The sequence below is a fragment of the Pteropus vampyrus genome, unplaced genomic scaffold (assembly GCF_000151845.1).
Source record: "Pteropus vampyrus isolate Shadow unplaced genomic scaffold, Pvam_2.0 Scaffold303, whole genome shotgun sequence".
Classification (NCBI taxonomy): Eukaryota; Metazoa; Chordata; class Mammalia; order Chiroptera; family Pteropodidae; genus Pteropus; species Pteropus vampyrus.
In genome coordinates, this window is record NW_011889084.1 from 2,360,831 (window position 1) to 2,377,259 (window position 16,429).

General features: G+C 44.1%; 1 long non-coding RNA gene across 1 annotated transcript; it reads left to right on the forward strand.

Annotated features, from left to right (window-relative positions):
• The first annotated feature begins 34 nt into the window (after positions 1-34).
• LOC105303333 lies at positions 35-16,273 on the forward strand. Its single transcript, XR_896910.2, has 3 exons — positions 35-378; positions 15,181-15,264; positions 16,019-16,273. It is a non-coding gene; the product is annotated as an uncharacterized LOC105303333 (long non-coding RNA).
• The last annotated feature ends 156 nt before the right edge of the window (positions 16,274-16,429 follow it).

Consider the following 16,429-nt stretch of genomic DNA (forward strand, 5'->3'; position numbering starts at 1 on the left):
CTCTCACACCCTGTCAGGAAAGTCCTACAGGAAGTTTTCTAGGGTTACAACAGAGCTCCATGGTTGGATCAGCCCCCTCCCCTTAACTTCCTATGCTTCTCTACAAAGTACTTCCTCCATCTTTGTCCTGGCAGGGTTTGCGTACGGTTCACCACGTGTGTGGTGAAGATTGCATTTCTACTCCCCCCGCCCCCCCGCCAATAAATCCTCTTTGGTGAGGCGATACCTAGTCTACTTTTGTTTATGGACAAAATTTGGGGTCCTCTGGAATCCATAGAAGAAACCCTTATAGCTCCCAACTGGGGAGCAAACAGGTGCTGGTGCCCACAGACCTGTTTTGAGCTCACTGTCTTCTCTCCAGTTCGGGAGCTGGAAAGGGTAAGTCTTTTGGAACTGAGCTTCCGCCACTTGTTCTGAAGCTCTCCAGGCTTTGAGAACTGTTTCAAGTTTTTTTGTTTTGTTTTATTACCAAGCCTTGTTTGTGAGCTAGTTCCACACTCACAAACGACTGTTCCCGCACCCGATTTTTGGCCCCAGGGAGTGGTGCTCCTATGAGAGTCTAATGCCCAATGAGCTGAGATGGAGCTGAGGCAGTGATGCTAGCGCTGGGGAGCAGTTGCAAACACAGATGAAGCTGCAGCCGGTTTTCTAACAGGCCGTGGACTGGTACCCATCGGCTTCCCAGGGGTTAGGGACTCCTGCCCTCGGGAGATTAGGCTGCTTCCCGTGGGGCTGCACTAGTTTTTCAGCCTGGTTTGAAGTTCTGCCTCAGCCTTTATTGTGTGTCTTCCTGGAGCACATTGTCTCGACTAAACTTTTTTAATGTGCAGGTTTTAGGCTGTTTGAGGTCCTTGATCTAGAGAAAAGCCTCTGAAAATGGGAACTCAGTTATCTTTAGAATGTCTCTCTTAAAGGCACTCCCGCTGAAATTATGTTTAAAGGCCGTGGTCACTCGTCCTGTGCATATTTAAGTAAATGGACTTATCTGACCAAAAGTAATTTAGAATATCAATGGCTGCTGTTACAGGGAACCTTTGAGATTTCCCAAACTTTTTTTCTTAAGACCAAATTAGACAATCCTAGTGCTAAAATTGGCAAAGATGAACAGAATCCCTATTTTGAATATTATTTGAGGCTTACCAAGAATCTTAAGTTCCTTCATTGCGCAGTAGAATTTTAGAATTAACTGAAGCCACTGAATTTTTAAAGAGACAGAAGATGGCTTCAAGAGCCTCGTGTTCCTCCCTTCCAGCACTGTCTTGCCTTTTCCCCTCCATTCCTTTGCCTCAGGCTCCTGCTCCAGAGCCCTTTGGTTCTTCAAATTCTCCTTTGACACTGTCTGGCCTTGCACTACCAGCTTCTTGCCTGCAGCTCCACCTCTGGTGACTTTCTCTGAACTTAAAGTGCAGCCCTCTGAGGATCCTTATAGACCTCCAGCTTCACATGTTCTTTGGGCTAAAGCTTAATTATGAGCCATAGTTATAGAATTTACTAAGGTAACTGAAGAAACCTATCAGCCTGGGTTTTCCGATTTATATAAGCTAGTTTATTTGCTAGTCAGTGAAGACCAAGCTCTGCATTGGATGAGACTGGCTGGATAGGAACATCCTGAAAGGGATTAAAAAAAAACAAACAAACTCCAATTTTGGCAAAATGCTAGAAAACTCGCTATAGACCTCCACTGAGCAATTCTAGTAGGCTTTCTAAAGCCTATAGATTGGAACAAAATTCAGGCCTGCTCACAAAAGCATAATGATTCTGTTCATGACTATTATAATCTATTTTAGATCATCTTTCAACAAAATTCCGGCCTTCCTTCAGATATTGATTCCACTCAGGTAGCTTTTAACTGTTAATGGGCTGAACAGAGACCTTTCCCTTTTAATTAAAAGGACCAGGATAGAATGGGAAACCAAGTCCACTCTAGATTTGGTCAGTTTGACAAGTAAACTGGCTCGCATCTTAAATGAGTCACCTAGAAGTAAAACTGCTAAGAATTTTGATTTTCAGCTCCAGCAGGTGAAGGCCCCTATACAAAAGCAAAGGCCTCCTGGCTTCTAATGTTATTATAAAGAGCCAGGACATTGTAAAAGATTTCAGCGCTTCAAGCACCTGCAGCCTTGTAATCAGCCTTCCCAAGGTTCCCCTAATCCCCAATGACTTGGATCCAAGAACTATAGGGGTTTTTCTCCAGATTGGAAATGAATCTCTGTCCTGAGCTCAACCCCACTACTGTAAAGCAGCCCTGCCTGGGAGTAATAAAACAGTTCTAATTGTTGGATCTTAAGTAAACCTCAACAGGTTTCTGAACCTATCACTTTTGTTTAGGCCTTTTAAGAGAGACATACTTTTTAGGTCCAGGAGGGCCCTATCCCCTACCCCTCATGTGAGGACTGGACCTTGCAACATCCAGGTTGGCAACAGCTACATGTCCACATCCTGTTTCACTGGACTAAGACTTTCCACTATACCTGCCAATTTACCTGCCCAGAAAACTCCCACTGAACATGCCCGCCTTAAATCCCCATATAAATTTCAAGTCTCTTCACATTCGGGGCTGACGACATCTTCGGCTCAGCCTTGCTGTTACTATGCCACAATAAACTTTACTTAATCCCTTTGGCCTTGTGCGTTCCTCCTTCAATGAACATAACATTTGGTGCCGAAACCAGGGAGGATTTGGTACAGGCTTAGTGGCCATTCCTCTGGGTCCTGAGGTTATTGATTTGCAACCCAGAAAGCAGTGGGCTGTGGCAGCTCGCCTGGGCTTACCTCGGATCCTACCTCTTCCTCGGGCACTGAGGGGTTTAGCCTTAACTTCCCAAATCCTCGAACCCAGCCAGGGAGGACGGCGAGTCAGGAGCTTCACCTTTTCATTGCTGACCTGCCAGTCCGCATCGGTCACCTAATTTTCTGGTGAATGGTTATCCGCCTCTTCGCAGGTCTTCTGTCTCTCATTCTCTGGCAAAACCTAACGCTAGGTCAGAAGACTCTTTGGCCTCCTGGCATGAGATCTTTCTGAACTAGGGACATCCAGCTCTGAAAGGACCCCTCTCCTCTACCAGACAGACTCTTTGTCTGGCCATCCACCCAAAGAGCTGTTCCCTCTATTGTGGTCTTCCATTCGCCCTTCTCTTTTTCCTTATCGTCCTCATCCTCTTCATCATGGGGAACACACCCTCAACCCCCTCCAAAACCATCTCTCTTGGCTGCCTTTTAAGGAACCTAAGCAACCTCAGCCTTGAGGGTGATATCAAACCCAGCGTCTCATCTTCTATTATAACACTGCTTGTCTACAATATAAATTGGATAATGGCTTTCAATAGCCTGAGAACAGGCACCTTTGACTTACGAGATCTTGACAACTTCTGTCACTGCAATGGAAAGTAGTCTGAAGTTCCCCATGTCCAGGCCTTCTCTTTGTAAATCTTGCTCTATTTATCACATTTTACTTCTTCACTCCAGACTATTTCCCTTAACTCTGAAACCAAGACTTCTTTCAATCCCACCGATCACAGGCTAACACCCCCTAGGCCCCCCACCCCCATATGTTCCTCTTTCAGCCAACTCCCCCCCAGAAGACACCCCCATTCTTTCCTCTCAGATCCAGCCCAGATCCCTCAGAACCCTCCTTCCCCACACACACATTCTCAAACTCATCCTCAGGAACCTGCCACTGTATTTTCTTTAAGGAAGTTTGCAGGAACTGAGGGTATAGTCCGTGTTCCTATCCTTTTCTCCATGGCCGACCTCTCAGATTGAGAAAAAGTTGGGGTCTTTCTCCATCAACCCTACCACTTATATTAAGGAATTTGAATATCTAACTCAATCCTATGATCTTACCTGGCATGACCTCTACATTATTGTTTCTTCCACTCTCCCCTGAAGAAAAAGAGAGAGTCTGGCTAGCCGCTCAGAGTCAAGCTGATAACCTCCACCAGCAAGACAATCAACAGCCAGTGGGAGCAGTAACAGTTCCTAGACAGGATCCCAGCTGGAACTACCAGATAGATTCCCCAGGCCACCGACACCGAAATCACATGGTAACTTGCCTCATAGCAGGACTCCAAAAATCAGCACAGAAGGCAGTGAATTATGAAAAACTCAAAAAGATCAGCCAAAGTCCAGCCAAGAATCTCGTCCTCTTTCTTTCTTGCTTAACAGAGGATCTCCAAAAATGCACAAAACTAGATCCCTATTCAGCAGTTCTCCTCTTCCTAAATCCTCATATCATTTCCCAATTGGCTCATGTCATCGGATGCAAATCACAAAGGCTGGAAGATGGCCCTCAAACCCCACAAAGGGACCTCTTAAACATTGCCTTTAAGGTTTTCAATAATAGAGATGAGGAAACAAGAAATAAAAAGCTTGAAAAAGATCAGGCTAAATGCCAGATGCTGGTGGCAGCTATTCAAGGCTCCTGCAAAAATAAGCAACTCCCTAAGGCAGAACCCTCCAGGCCCCTACTTTAAGTGTGGCAAGGAGGGACACTGGGCCATAGGTTGCCCTAATCCTTGTCCTCCTCCAGGCCCTTTTCCACACTGCGGCAATAAAGGTCACTGGAAAGTTGACTGTGACCTACCCCTTCAAGGAAGGGTCACATCTATTCCCTCCAAAAAGCTGGAACAACAACCTCAACCTGCCCAGCCTACTAGGCCTTGCCATTGATGACTGAGGGTGCCTGGACCCCACAGCCCCTACACCAATCACTCCTTCGAAGCCCAGGGTAACTCTGCTAGTAGCAGGTAAGCCAATCTCCTTTCTTGTTGATACAGGGGCCACTTACTCTGCCTTACCTGAATTGCAGGTCCTATCTTCCCACCTCAAGTCTCCATTGTAGGGGTTGATCTTATCTCCAAGCCTCTAACTGCACCCTTCCTAAATTGTCTGTTACTAGGAACACTTTTCAGTCACTCATTCCTAGTCCTTCCTAGGTGCCCAACCCCAATCCTTGGCAGAGACATTTTATCAAAATTCAGAGCTTCCCTTACGCTTCTCTCTCCCACTTCTAATTCAGACCCATTCCTCCTCCTCACTGAGCCCAAACCAGATACATTCCCTGTCCCAACTTCTCCAGTCACACCCAAGGTCTAGGATACGTCCACTTCTTCAGTAGCTCAACACCATTCTCCTAGCCGCATAAAACTAAAAGACCCTTCAACATCCCTGTCAACCCCAATAACCCCTTATCCTTAGAAAGCAGACGAGGCCTCCAACCCATTATACAGCGCCTTCTATCTCCAAATCTACGACCCACTCACTCCCCATACAACACCCCTATCTTACCTGTCAAAAAGCCAGATGGCTCAGATCACCTTAGTCCAGGATTTCTTCCCAAATTAATTACCGCATCATAAACCAGGCAGTTCTCCCAATCCTCCCAGAAGTACCCAACTCTTATACCATGCTATCCCTTATTCCCCCAAACACTTCCTGTTTTACTGTAATTGACCTAAAAGATGCATTCTTCACCATTCCTCTACACCCAGACTCTCAGAATCTCTTTGCTTTTACCTGGACAGATCCTTTTACTCATCAGTCCCAATAACTCGCCTTCCCCAGGGTTTCTGGGATAATCCCCATTTCTTTGGACAAGCTTTAGCATCAGATCTAGCAAAACTAGCTCTCCATCCCAGCACTCTTCTCCACTATGTAGATGATCTCCTTTGTAGCCCATCTTATTCTTTCTTATAAACACACAGCTAGTCTCCTAAATCATTTAGCTGAAAATGGATATCGAGTGTCTCTTAAGAAGGCCCAACTTTCTTCCTCAAGTCATTTATCTTAGTCTCTCCATTCCTGCACAACATAGTGCCATTGCTTTAGACAGAAAGGACCTCATTTCTTTCCACGGTTTAGCTGGGTTTTTCCGTATTTGGGTCTCTAACTTCAGCATTCTAGCTCGCCCTTTATATCAGGCCTCTAAAGTTCCTTCAACCATTAATATTAGCCCTTATTTCTGGAAGTTACAGCAGGCCCTTATATCAGCCCCAGCTCTTGCCCTTCCCAACCTCATTAAAACTTTTAAACTTTACAGAGAGGAAAGGAATAGCACTTGGTCTTTTAGGATAAGTTCAGGGACCTGACACTCAGATAGTCACCTATCTGTCAAAACAATTAGATACCACAGTTTGGGGCTGGCCAGCCAGTCTAAATGTCAGCGGCCACTCTTCTAACTTGAAAGTCAGAAACTCACATCCAGACAACCCATCACAGTCTATTCTTCAAATAACCTCTCTGACCCCATAACGCAAAGCGACCCAAAATCTCCTTCCCTTTAGGATACAAACTTTCACATAATCTTTATTGAATGTCCCCCATGTTACTCTAGCATAGAAATCTTCAACCTTAAGACTCCCTATTTCCCAAATATAACACACTCTTCCTTACCTATTGCCTCACACACTTGGTTTAATGATGGTAGTTCTTTCACCCAGGACAGGCAAAGATTGGCAGGCTACGCAGTAGTCTCTCTCACAGAGGTCTTAGAATCTAATCCACTTCCTGTAGGGACTACCTCTCAAAAGGCAGAATTAATTGCCTTCACCAGAGCGTTAACCTTAGCATTTGGACAAGAGGTTAACTATATAGATTCCAAATATGTCTTCCATATTTTCCATTCACATACCTCAATTTGGGAAGAAAGAGGATTTCTTACCACCAAAGGCTCTCCTATAACCGACGCCCCCTTAATTCTTAAACTTCTTAAGGCTGCTCGTCTCCCCGGGTCAGCCGCAGTAATTTGCTGTAAGGGGCACCAAGCAGGAAACAACCCCATCATAAAAGGCAACGTGGCAACCACCCGCTTCCTCCTAACTCTTAGCTATTCCTCATCTCACACCACAATACTCTCCTAAAGAGTATCGGGTAAGGAAGACCCTTGGCTAAAGGAAAGCATATTTTACCATAGGGCTAAGCTCAAAATATCCTATAAGATATTCATAACTCACTACACATTGGATTTAGGCCACTTTTACAGCTCCTAAAACCCCTCATTATCTGTAATAACTAACACTCTCTTTTGAGATATTACAAGAAATTGCTCTATCTGCTCCATAGTCTCCTCCCCTTACCCTCCCACCAGGCTAGAGACAGCAACCCTGGACAAGATTGGCAAGTCAGCTTTATACACATGCCCCTCCCCCCCACAAGAAAACTTACCAACCCTTGTAGACAACTCAGGACGAGTCAAAGCTTTCCCTACCACCTCTGAGAAGTCTTCTGAAGTTACCCAGGCACTTCTAAAGGATATTATTCCTCACTTCAGACTACCTGCCTCACTACAGTCAGGTAATGGCCAAGGCTTCATAAATAACACAGGAAGTCAGCTTCACCTTCATTATTCAGTGGAACTTACACACTCCTTATTGACCTCAATCCTCAGGAAAAGTAGAAAAACTACTTAATAAAAACTCAGTTAACTAAACTTAGTCTAGAGATTAAAGAACCCTGGACTTCGCTCGTACCCCTTGCCCTTATGTGCGTTAGCACTTCCCCTCGGGCCCCCTCTTTTCTCAGCCCCTTTGAATTCATGTATGGAAGACCTTTCCTTCTAGGGAACTCTTCAACCACAACATCCCCCTTAGGAGGTTACATACCCATACTAAATCTAGTTAGACAAATTCTAAGAAAACATGCAGACCACGTCCTGCCAAAGCTGTTCACAGGAGATCTCCCACCTATTCCTGTAATTCCTGGTGATTGGGTCCTACTTAAGGATCTCTACTCAGATGATCTTAATCCTAGATGGCAAGGCCCCTATCAGGTCCTTTTAACCAGCCAATTGCAGCTAAGATTACCGGACACCCAACCTGGTTTTATCTTTCCAGGCTAAAATGAATCTCCAATAGTTCAACAAGGGAACAAGTGCAACCAGACACCCCCAAATACCACAGCTATTCCATCGGATCTACAAAGCTTGGGCTAACCCGAATTTCTGAAGAAGAGGACAAATGAGTGAACTTTACTGTCTCTATCCCCTCTCCCCTTCGTTCAGAACAGATAAGCCACTACCTCAATAAATTCTTTCAGCTTTCAGCCTTAGCACAGTCTCCCTTTCTTCTCCGTCTCAACATTTTAACTTTTTTTATAGGAATCACTTTTACAGGGACACTTTGATTTCTCATGGACCAGTATCATTCACCTAGTAGATCCTTGGGGCAAGGTTCCTCATCACATAGATCAAGGACACCTCCCATTTCCACCCTATTAACTCATCTCTCCCATCAATCATCTGCCTCCTCTTCAGCTTTTGTACAGAGCTTTCTCACTTCTACTCATCTTAAGTGCTTTCTCAGTCCACCTGTTCTCTTCTCAGTAAGTCCAGCCCTACATTAGCCAAGGACTGCTGACTTTGCCTTTCCCCTGCTTCATCGGCATATTCTGCACTCCCCATTCCTCTCACCAAATGGGACCATGTACAGACAGCCCTTTCATATCAAAAAGAAAAAGGATCCATTTTCCTTGAAAGGGCAGATACTCTACTTGAAGGTTACTCCACAGCATAGGCTAATCAAGCCTCTAATCTTTTCAATACCTATACCCAATCTCTTGCAAAGGTCGCACATCCGTCCATACTGGTAATAGGACCTACAACTCTACATACCCATTTAATTTCCAAGGCTCCCCTTTGTTTCACAAGGACCAGTAGCAACATCTGTAGGACACCTACCCGCCAATCTATGCAACCAGTTACAGCCCAACTACCAAATGGACACTGGACTCAACGGATAGACTACCGAGTCTCCCCAGAGGCTAATGGTCTCTTCCTACAACCCATCTGCTTCACAGGTTACCCTACAGTCCTTGCAACCTCTTACAACTGTTCCATACCCTCCTTGGATTACAATTGTCTCTATAGTTCTCCAACACTTTCATTGCAAGCCTACTAATTCTCCTACTCATTTATCCCCCCTTGATTGGAGCTGCTATGGCTACAACTCTTATGGCCTGGAGTTCCGAGCCCCAGTCAGGACACACAGGAACAACCTATCCTCTTACTCATTTATTCTCCGTACATGTTTCCACTTGTGTACCCAACAAAGGAGTCTTCTTTCTATGTAGAACTAGCACTTATCTCTACCTTCCCACTAACTGGACTGGAACTTGCACTCTAGTCTACCTCTGTCCAAATATAGATGTAGCCCCCAGTAATCAGTCCCTACCAGTTCCCATCACACACTAGAGATATAAGGCATAAAAGGACTATTCAGGTCATCCCACTCTTAGTCACACTGGATGTTACTACTAGACTTGGAACAGGCATAGGGGGACTTGTCAACACTCTATATTACTTTGAAGCATTATCCAATGATCTCCAGGAAAGCCTAGATGAAGTTGCAAAAAGTATAATTCAATTACAGGATCAAATTGACTCCCTAGTGGCCATCACTTTACAAAACAGAAGAGGGCTAGACCTACAGACACCTAGAAAAGGAGGTTTCTGTCTCTTTTTAGAGGAATAATGTTTTTATGTTAACCAATCAGGACTAGTAAGAGATGCAGCTAGAAAACTAAAGGACAAAGCCACAACAAGATTAGAGAATGGCAGACGAAATCTTGGGATACCTGGCTCCTACCCTTTATAGGGCCTCTAACCTTGATTTTTTTCATTTTGGTTTTGGGACCTTGCCTACTACGCCAGATTTCTTCTCTCCTTCAGGACCGTTTCACGCGTTTACTAACCAGTTCCTAGCAGAAGTCATGCTACTTCACTCCGGGTCACAATACCAAGCCCTCTGGATGGCAGACACTACCAGTCACTACCACACTCCCGTCAACCATTCACTACCAAATCCCACCGCCCCTATTCAGCAGGAAGCAGCTACGGAAGGAAGAGTCACCATCCTATTCTATAAAACAAAAGGCTGGAATATTAGGTCCAGGAGGGCCCTATCCCCTACCCCTCATGTGGGAACTGGACCTTGCAACATCCAGGTTGGCAACAGCTACATGCTCACATCCTTTTTCACTGGACTAAGGGACTTTCCACTATACCCGCCAATTTACCCACTCAGAAAACTCCTGTCGAAAACGCCTGCCTTAAGCCCCATATAAGCTTTGAGTCTCTTCACATTCAGGGCTGACGCCATGTTCGGCTCAGCCTAGCTGTTACATGCCACAGTAAACTTAATCCCTTTGGCCTTGTGCATTCCTCCTTTGGCAAACCTAACAATACCCTTTCTTTGCACTTCTGCCCCTATTCATTTATTAGACTGAGCCTTCTAGAGAAGTATCCTTTTAGAATTTCTCTGGAAAGGAAGAAATAACTCTAGAACTTGACAGTAGCTGTCAAAATAGCCAATCAGGTGAACTAAATGACCCTTCAGCATTTCTGACCACACTGTAGCTGAATCTGAGAGCACTAATCATTTGTCCCTATTGGACCAGTTGGGTAAAACCATCAGCTGATGGCAGAATCCACAATACATCTAATCAGATTCAAATAGATCTCTCAAACCCTTTCCCAGAATTAATACCCCATAAGTAATGAAGCCCTTTGAGGCATTAAGCCTATAAGAGAAAAATCACAGGATTCGGGGCCTCATTATCCCTTGCACTAGTCCCAGTGACACTCCATTTTACCTGTAAAAAAACAAGGGATGAGGTTGGCAGTTTGTCCAGAACCTCAAAGAAAAATTACAATATGTCTAAATTCAGGTTCAATATTTGGGACATCTGATATCAGAGCAAGAACTATGCCTGTATCCAGGTAGGCTTCATGGGGCCAAGTTTCTCAAAGTTTCCCAAGACCCGAAACAGTGTTGGTTGAGAGATTTTCTTGGGCTAGTTGGCTATTGTTGAAACTGGATCCCAAATCTTTCTCATGACAAAGCCTCTGTATGTTTTACTAAAGAATCACAGTCCTGACCCAATTTATGGGAAGACTAGGATGACATAGCATTTAAAGCCTTAAAGAATTCACTGAACCCTTCAGCTCTTGGGCATCCCAATTATCAGATTCCTTTTTTGTACACAAAAAGGAAGGGGTACTCATCCCAAGACAGTGATCACCATAGACCCCTAGGGTATTATAGTTAGCAACCGAGTACTCCCCTTGCCTTAGATCTGTTATTGCTACTACCCTCTTGATTATACTCACAGAAGAAATTGTGAGATCCCCTTTAACCATCTTCATAACCCATGCAATAGAAGCTCTCCTGGGTACTCATCACACCCAGCATCTTTCAGTCAGTCACCTCACATAACTTTCACATCATAACTTGAATCCAGCTACTCTTCCCTTCCAATACGAAGCTCCTTTTGACTACCTGGCACTAACAGATCACCTCCTGACCCCTTGTGAGTATCTGTCAGAGACTCCTTTGGGTAGTGCTGATTTCTCATGGTTTACAGTCAGCTTACATTTAAAAATAAAAATTGTAGGTACTGTGCTAGATATGCTGTTATAATCCCTGTCAAAGTGGTTGAGGTAGCATTTTTACCTTTGGCTACTTATGTGAATTATATGTCCTCACTTGGGCTTGTATTTTAGCCAAGGGCAAAAGGCCAACATTTATACTGACAAGTCGATATGCCTTCAGAGTAGCTCATGATTTTGGAATGTTATGGAAGCAACATGGCTTCCTTATTTCCAGTATAAATAAAATTAGACATAGCCCTATGTTCAGGAATTATTGGATGGATTAGCTATTAAGATCCAGGGCATTCTGAACTTGACCCTTTGGAAGCTATAAGAAATCATCTCGGTGACATTTTTATATGGAATCCTGCCCTTAAAGGAACCAACAACAAACAGTCAAACTTCTGTCATGGTCCAAAGGGATATTTCCCCAGCTGATAATTCAGGAAAACTGGCCAGAGACACCCAAGAATTGGCTTCATAAAAAGAAAAACAAGATTGGAAATATGACAATTATTGGTTTGATTTAAAAAAAAAAAAAAAAAGCTCTGGTTTGGACACAGTTCTACTGGAGACTCTAAAGTTTCCACTCCTAACTACTGTACATGCATTAAACCATTGGTCCACTGACAAAGTGATGGCATTTATGAATCAGTATTGATGAGGAAATATTAACAAGGCCATGAAAAGCACCTACCATACTTTTCGCATCTGTCCACAGTATAACCCAGGAAAGCCTGTTTGCACTGCCCCTGGACATTTTAAATTGCCTAATGGACCATTCGGGGTTTGGCACATAGATTTTACATGATTTCCCCTGTCTCATGGATGTAAATGTTTTAGTCATGATCTGTGTTTTTTTACTAAACTGAAGTTTTCTCTTCTCAACGAGCTACTGCCTCTTCTATGGCTAAAGTTCTGGTGGAGGAGACAGGGCAAGTGAGAACCTCCAGAGGCAAACTGTTTTGGAAGCAGAGGGTCAAACTGGGTGTTGCCAACCCAGCTGTGTTCCTGAGCCCCTCTGGGTTACTGAGACTGGTTGAGTGGCAGTCGCACTCAGACCTGCCTGCCAGAGGAGAAGGCAGACCCTCTGAGGTCTCCTCGTGGTGCTGGTATGTGGGGATAAAAATGTTAGGAAGTTCTTGCCAGTTCTGACTGGGGGCTCAGCCTCTGAGTGAAGAGGGTAGTTTCTGACTCAGTCCAGACCTGGAAGCCCTGGAGGGATCAGAGAGCACCAGGGAGCTTTTCCTCATCCTCTGGGCAATGCCAGCTGCTGGCTGGGAGCATTTAGCTGGAGCTCCCTTGGATTGCTGAGCTTTGAGATGTTTGCTTCCAGCGTTGTGAAATTCCTCTGGTTTGTTTATGGAAAGCTTGGGCTGGTGACATCTGCCGAGGAATCTCTTTCCTCTTCCTAGAAAAGACATTGTTGAGGAATAGGTTTCTTTTTCTTTTAAAGTAGACATTTATGTTAAAGGAGTCAGTGGATGCTATGAGCAGTTCATGGGCACCTAATTTGCGCCCTATTGAAAAAAGACAGTTGAGGTTGCTGTCAGTCTGTAATGGACAGACAGATGGACACAGACCTGGGAGAGATCTGGGGTGCGGGAACAGTTGGGGAAACCTTGGGCCCGTGGCTTACTCACAGGGCACCTCTCAGCTTTTCCAGAGCCTTCCTTGTGGGCCAGTCTTGCATAACATGACGTAACTCGAACAGCCAAGTTTCCCAGCACACCTGTAGCTTCCTTCCAGGAAGGAAGGCATCGTGGAGCCTGCCAAACTTAAGATTACACAAGCATTCTGACCACGGACAGCAGTTAGGCCAACTAATCAAGTTAAAGATTGACAAAAAGGCCCAGGTCCCTTGGCTCGATCCCTCACTGGGGGAACTCACAGCCTTTTGCACAAAAGTGGGTAAAATGGTCAGGGTGGAAAAGAAGTTTCTAGAATTCCTTGATAAGGGATTCCCATGAACTATAGTATTAAAGCCTGTTGCTGAATCTCTGACTCAAAGAGATTGAGAGAACATGAAAAATGTAATGGTTGATAGGATTATGAAAGTTGGGATATTTAAATAGGCTTGACATAAAGAAGTTGTGTCTCCTTTACCTAATGTTTTGTGGGGAGGGATATTATGTCCTATTGGGGGATACTTCCCTACCTAGTATTGTAAAACTGAGACCTGTTGATGAAGTCCTAATAGGGGCTACAGTTAGAAACATAAGAGGTGATGGAATTCAGGTAACAGTTAGTAGGAGAATTGGTACATTTGATCAGGCTTGATGTGAAGTGGCTATATTTCTTTTACCTGATTATATTATGGGGATGGACATTGTATCTGACTGGGGATCATGTCTCTACCTAATCTTGTAAAACAGGCACATAAATCCACCCATCAAGCCACATTAATTGGATGTGCTAAATGTGTACCTGTGCAATTGCCTGAACCTACGCAGTGTGAAACAGAAGCTGGAGTGCCAGCGGGGACAGATTTCTTGGCAATAGTCCATGTGGAGTGTAGACTGGGGCTGATGACAACACCCCATGAACACCTCCTAGTGATGACTACTGTGACTTTGACCAAGAGAATTTCCACTTGAGCGGCATTTACTACCTTGCTTTCAAATATAAATTGAAACTACTCCCTATGACTAAATGACATAAAATAAAACCTGAAATACCCACAGCGTCTTCAGTGATATCAGAGAAACGCTCTAATGGGTATTGTAGTGCCCCAAAGAGTTTGATAATAAAATGGGAATGGTTTGTACAGGATCATGCTGCCAAGGAACACAAGGAGATACGAGCAGGGAGCCTCTTTTCCCCTAGGACCAACTTCGGAATGGTGTGAGGAGCTGCTGGATTCTATTGTCACCTAGACAGTGCCCTATAGATAGTTCTTTACTGACCAACAAAGAGCTGTTTGGTTCATGGATGGCAGTTCCACAGTGAATGGACAATATCCTGTTTGGAAGGCTACCACTCTGATGGAAGAAGGTAAAAACAGATCAGCCCAGTGGAGTCAGTGGCCAATGGCCTAGTCATCCAGTCAGGGCACGAATGTGCAAATCCTTGTGGGAATTTGAGAGGTGCATCAAAGTAGGACATGTTAATGTCATCTGAAGAACCCCCTCCCAAGTGTGGAAGGTTTGGAAGGTAGACACCTTTCAGTGTGCTCACTTGAAGTGGCCACCTGGGCCCATGACATGAGTGGACATGGGCTGGAGCAGTGCAGAGATGGTTTGAATCTAGACATAGTCTTCTTGCACCCTGTAAGGTACAAAATGCCAACAAGAACTGTTGTCTGTCAACAAGAGTTAGACAGCAGATGGCTCTGGGGAAGATACTTCAAAGGAAGTGGATTACATTGGACGATGCCAGTAGCCTGGGTGAGGGTGGGCTGTAAATGAGTCCCAACGGACTCTTAACTCTGAACTAGGTTTTGCATTTTCAGTGGCAAATACAAATGTTCAAAATCCTGTAAAAGGATTGGAACGGAAAATACTGCACCAGTTTGTACCACCAGATTACATTTCTTCAGACCAAGGGGCACCCTTTACAACTGATAATGTCCCACAATGGGCAGAGAGGGGTCCTCCTCAGAAAAAGTTTGATAGAGAATCGAAATGGGCAATTAAAACATTGGTTGTCTAAAACAGCAGAAAATAAAGGCATGGCGGGCTGGCTTACATGCCTTCTTGAGTGTGTGCTCACACTCAACATGAATTGGGGCTTAGGGATCTAGGGAAGGTGTGGGAGCGGATGCTGGTTTGAGTTCTTCCCCACATCACTGCGACTTTCTTTTTTTCTTCCTTATGCAGTGGTCCCAGGACCAGGACTTCAACTGCGGGTGCTGGAAGCAGGGAGGATTCTTAAGAAAGTAATTATACTGGTAAACCTTTATGGTATGTATATACAATGGAATATTACTCAGCCATTAAAAAAAAAATGAAATCTTAACATTTGCCATGATATGGATGAATCTATGCTGAGTGAAATAAGTCAGAGAAAGATAAATACTATATGCTGAGTGAAATAAGTCAGAGAAAGATAAATACTATATGATTTCACTTATATACGGAATCTAAAGAACAAAAGAAATGAACAAACTAAATGAAAACAGACTCACAGATACAGAGAACAAACTGGTGATTGCCAGAGGGGAGGAGGGTTGGGGGACTGCGTTTAAAAGGTGAAGGGATGAAGTACAAATTAGTAGTTACAAAACAGTCATGGGGACTTAGAGCATAGCAAAGAGTATATAGTCGATATTATTGTAATAGCTGTGCGTAGTGTCAGATGGGTGCTAGAGTGATTGGGGGATCACTTTATAAATAATGTAAATGTCTAATCATTGTACTATATACCTGAAACTAACATGAAATAAAGAAGAACAGAAAAAAAAATTTTGGTGAGTAAAAACTTAAGTTTTTTTTCATGATAATAAGTGTTCTTCCTGGTGCTCTGACTCATGGGTCTTGCAAGAAATGGCTCTTAGATTCATGTTCTTATTCTTTCTATTTAATAACATCCAGATCGTCCGTTCTTTGTTAGATTGGACTTTGTTATGCAGGTGTAAAAAACTGCCCAGGGTTTTTTGGAGGCAAAGGGAGTGGGATGCAATATCTAATGGGAGAATAATTTTTCTCACTCTTTCAGGACAGGTTCCCAGCAAGTGAAAGCTCTGGAAAATCTGACTGGTTTCCGCAGGCTGTGGGAGGGAGGCTGAGCAGCAGAACTCAAAGAACCGATAAGTCCATAAAAGAGCTGACGGGTTCATGGACCGCTGGATTACATCATAAGTCCTGGAAGGGTCCATTTCATCTTAGATTCATTCAAGAAATATGAGTTTGTTATCTCTGTTGTGGGTTGAACTGTCACCTTAAAAGATAGGTGGCAGTGCTACTCCCCCCAGCTGTGAATGTAACTTTTTTCAGAAATTGAGTCTTTACAGATGTAATCAAATTGAGTTCATGCTAGATTAGGGCGGACCCTAATCCAATATGACTGCTGTCCTTCTAAGAAGGAAGAGACGCAGACTCGGACACAGAAGAATGCCATGTGAAGGCG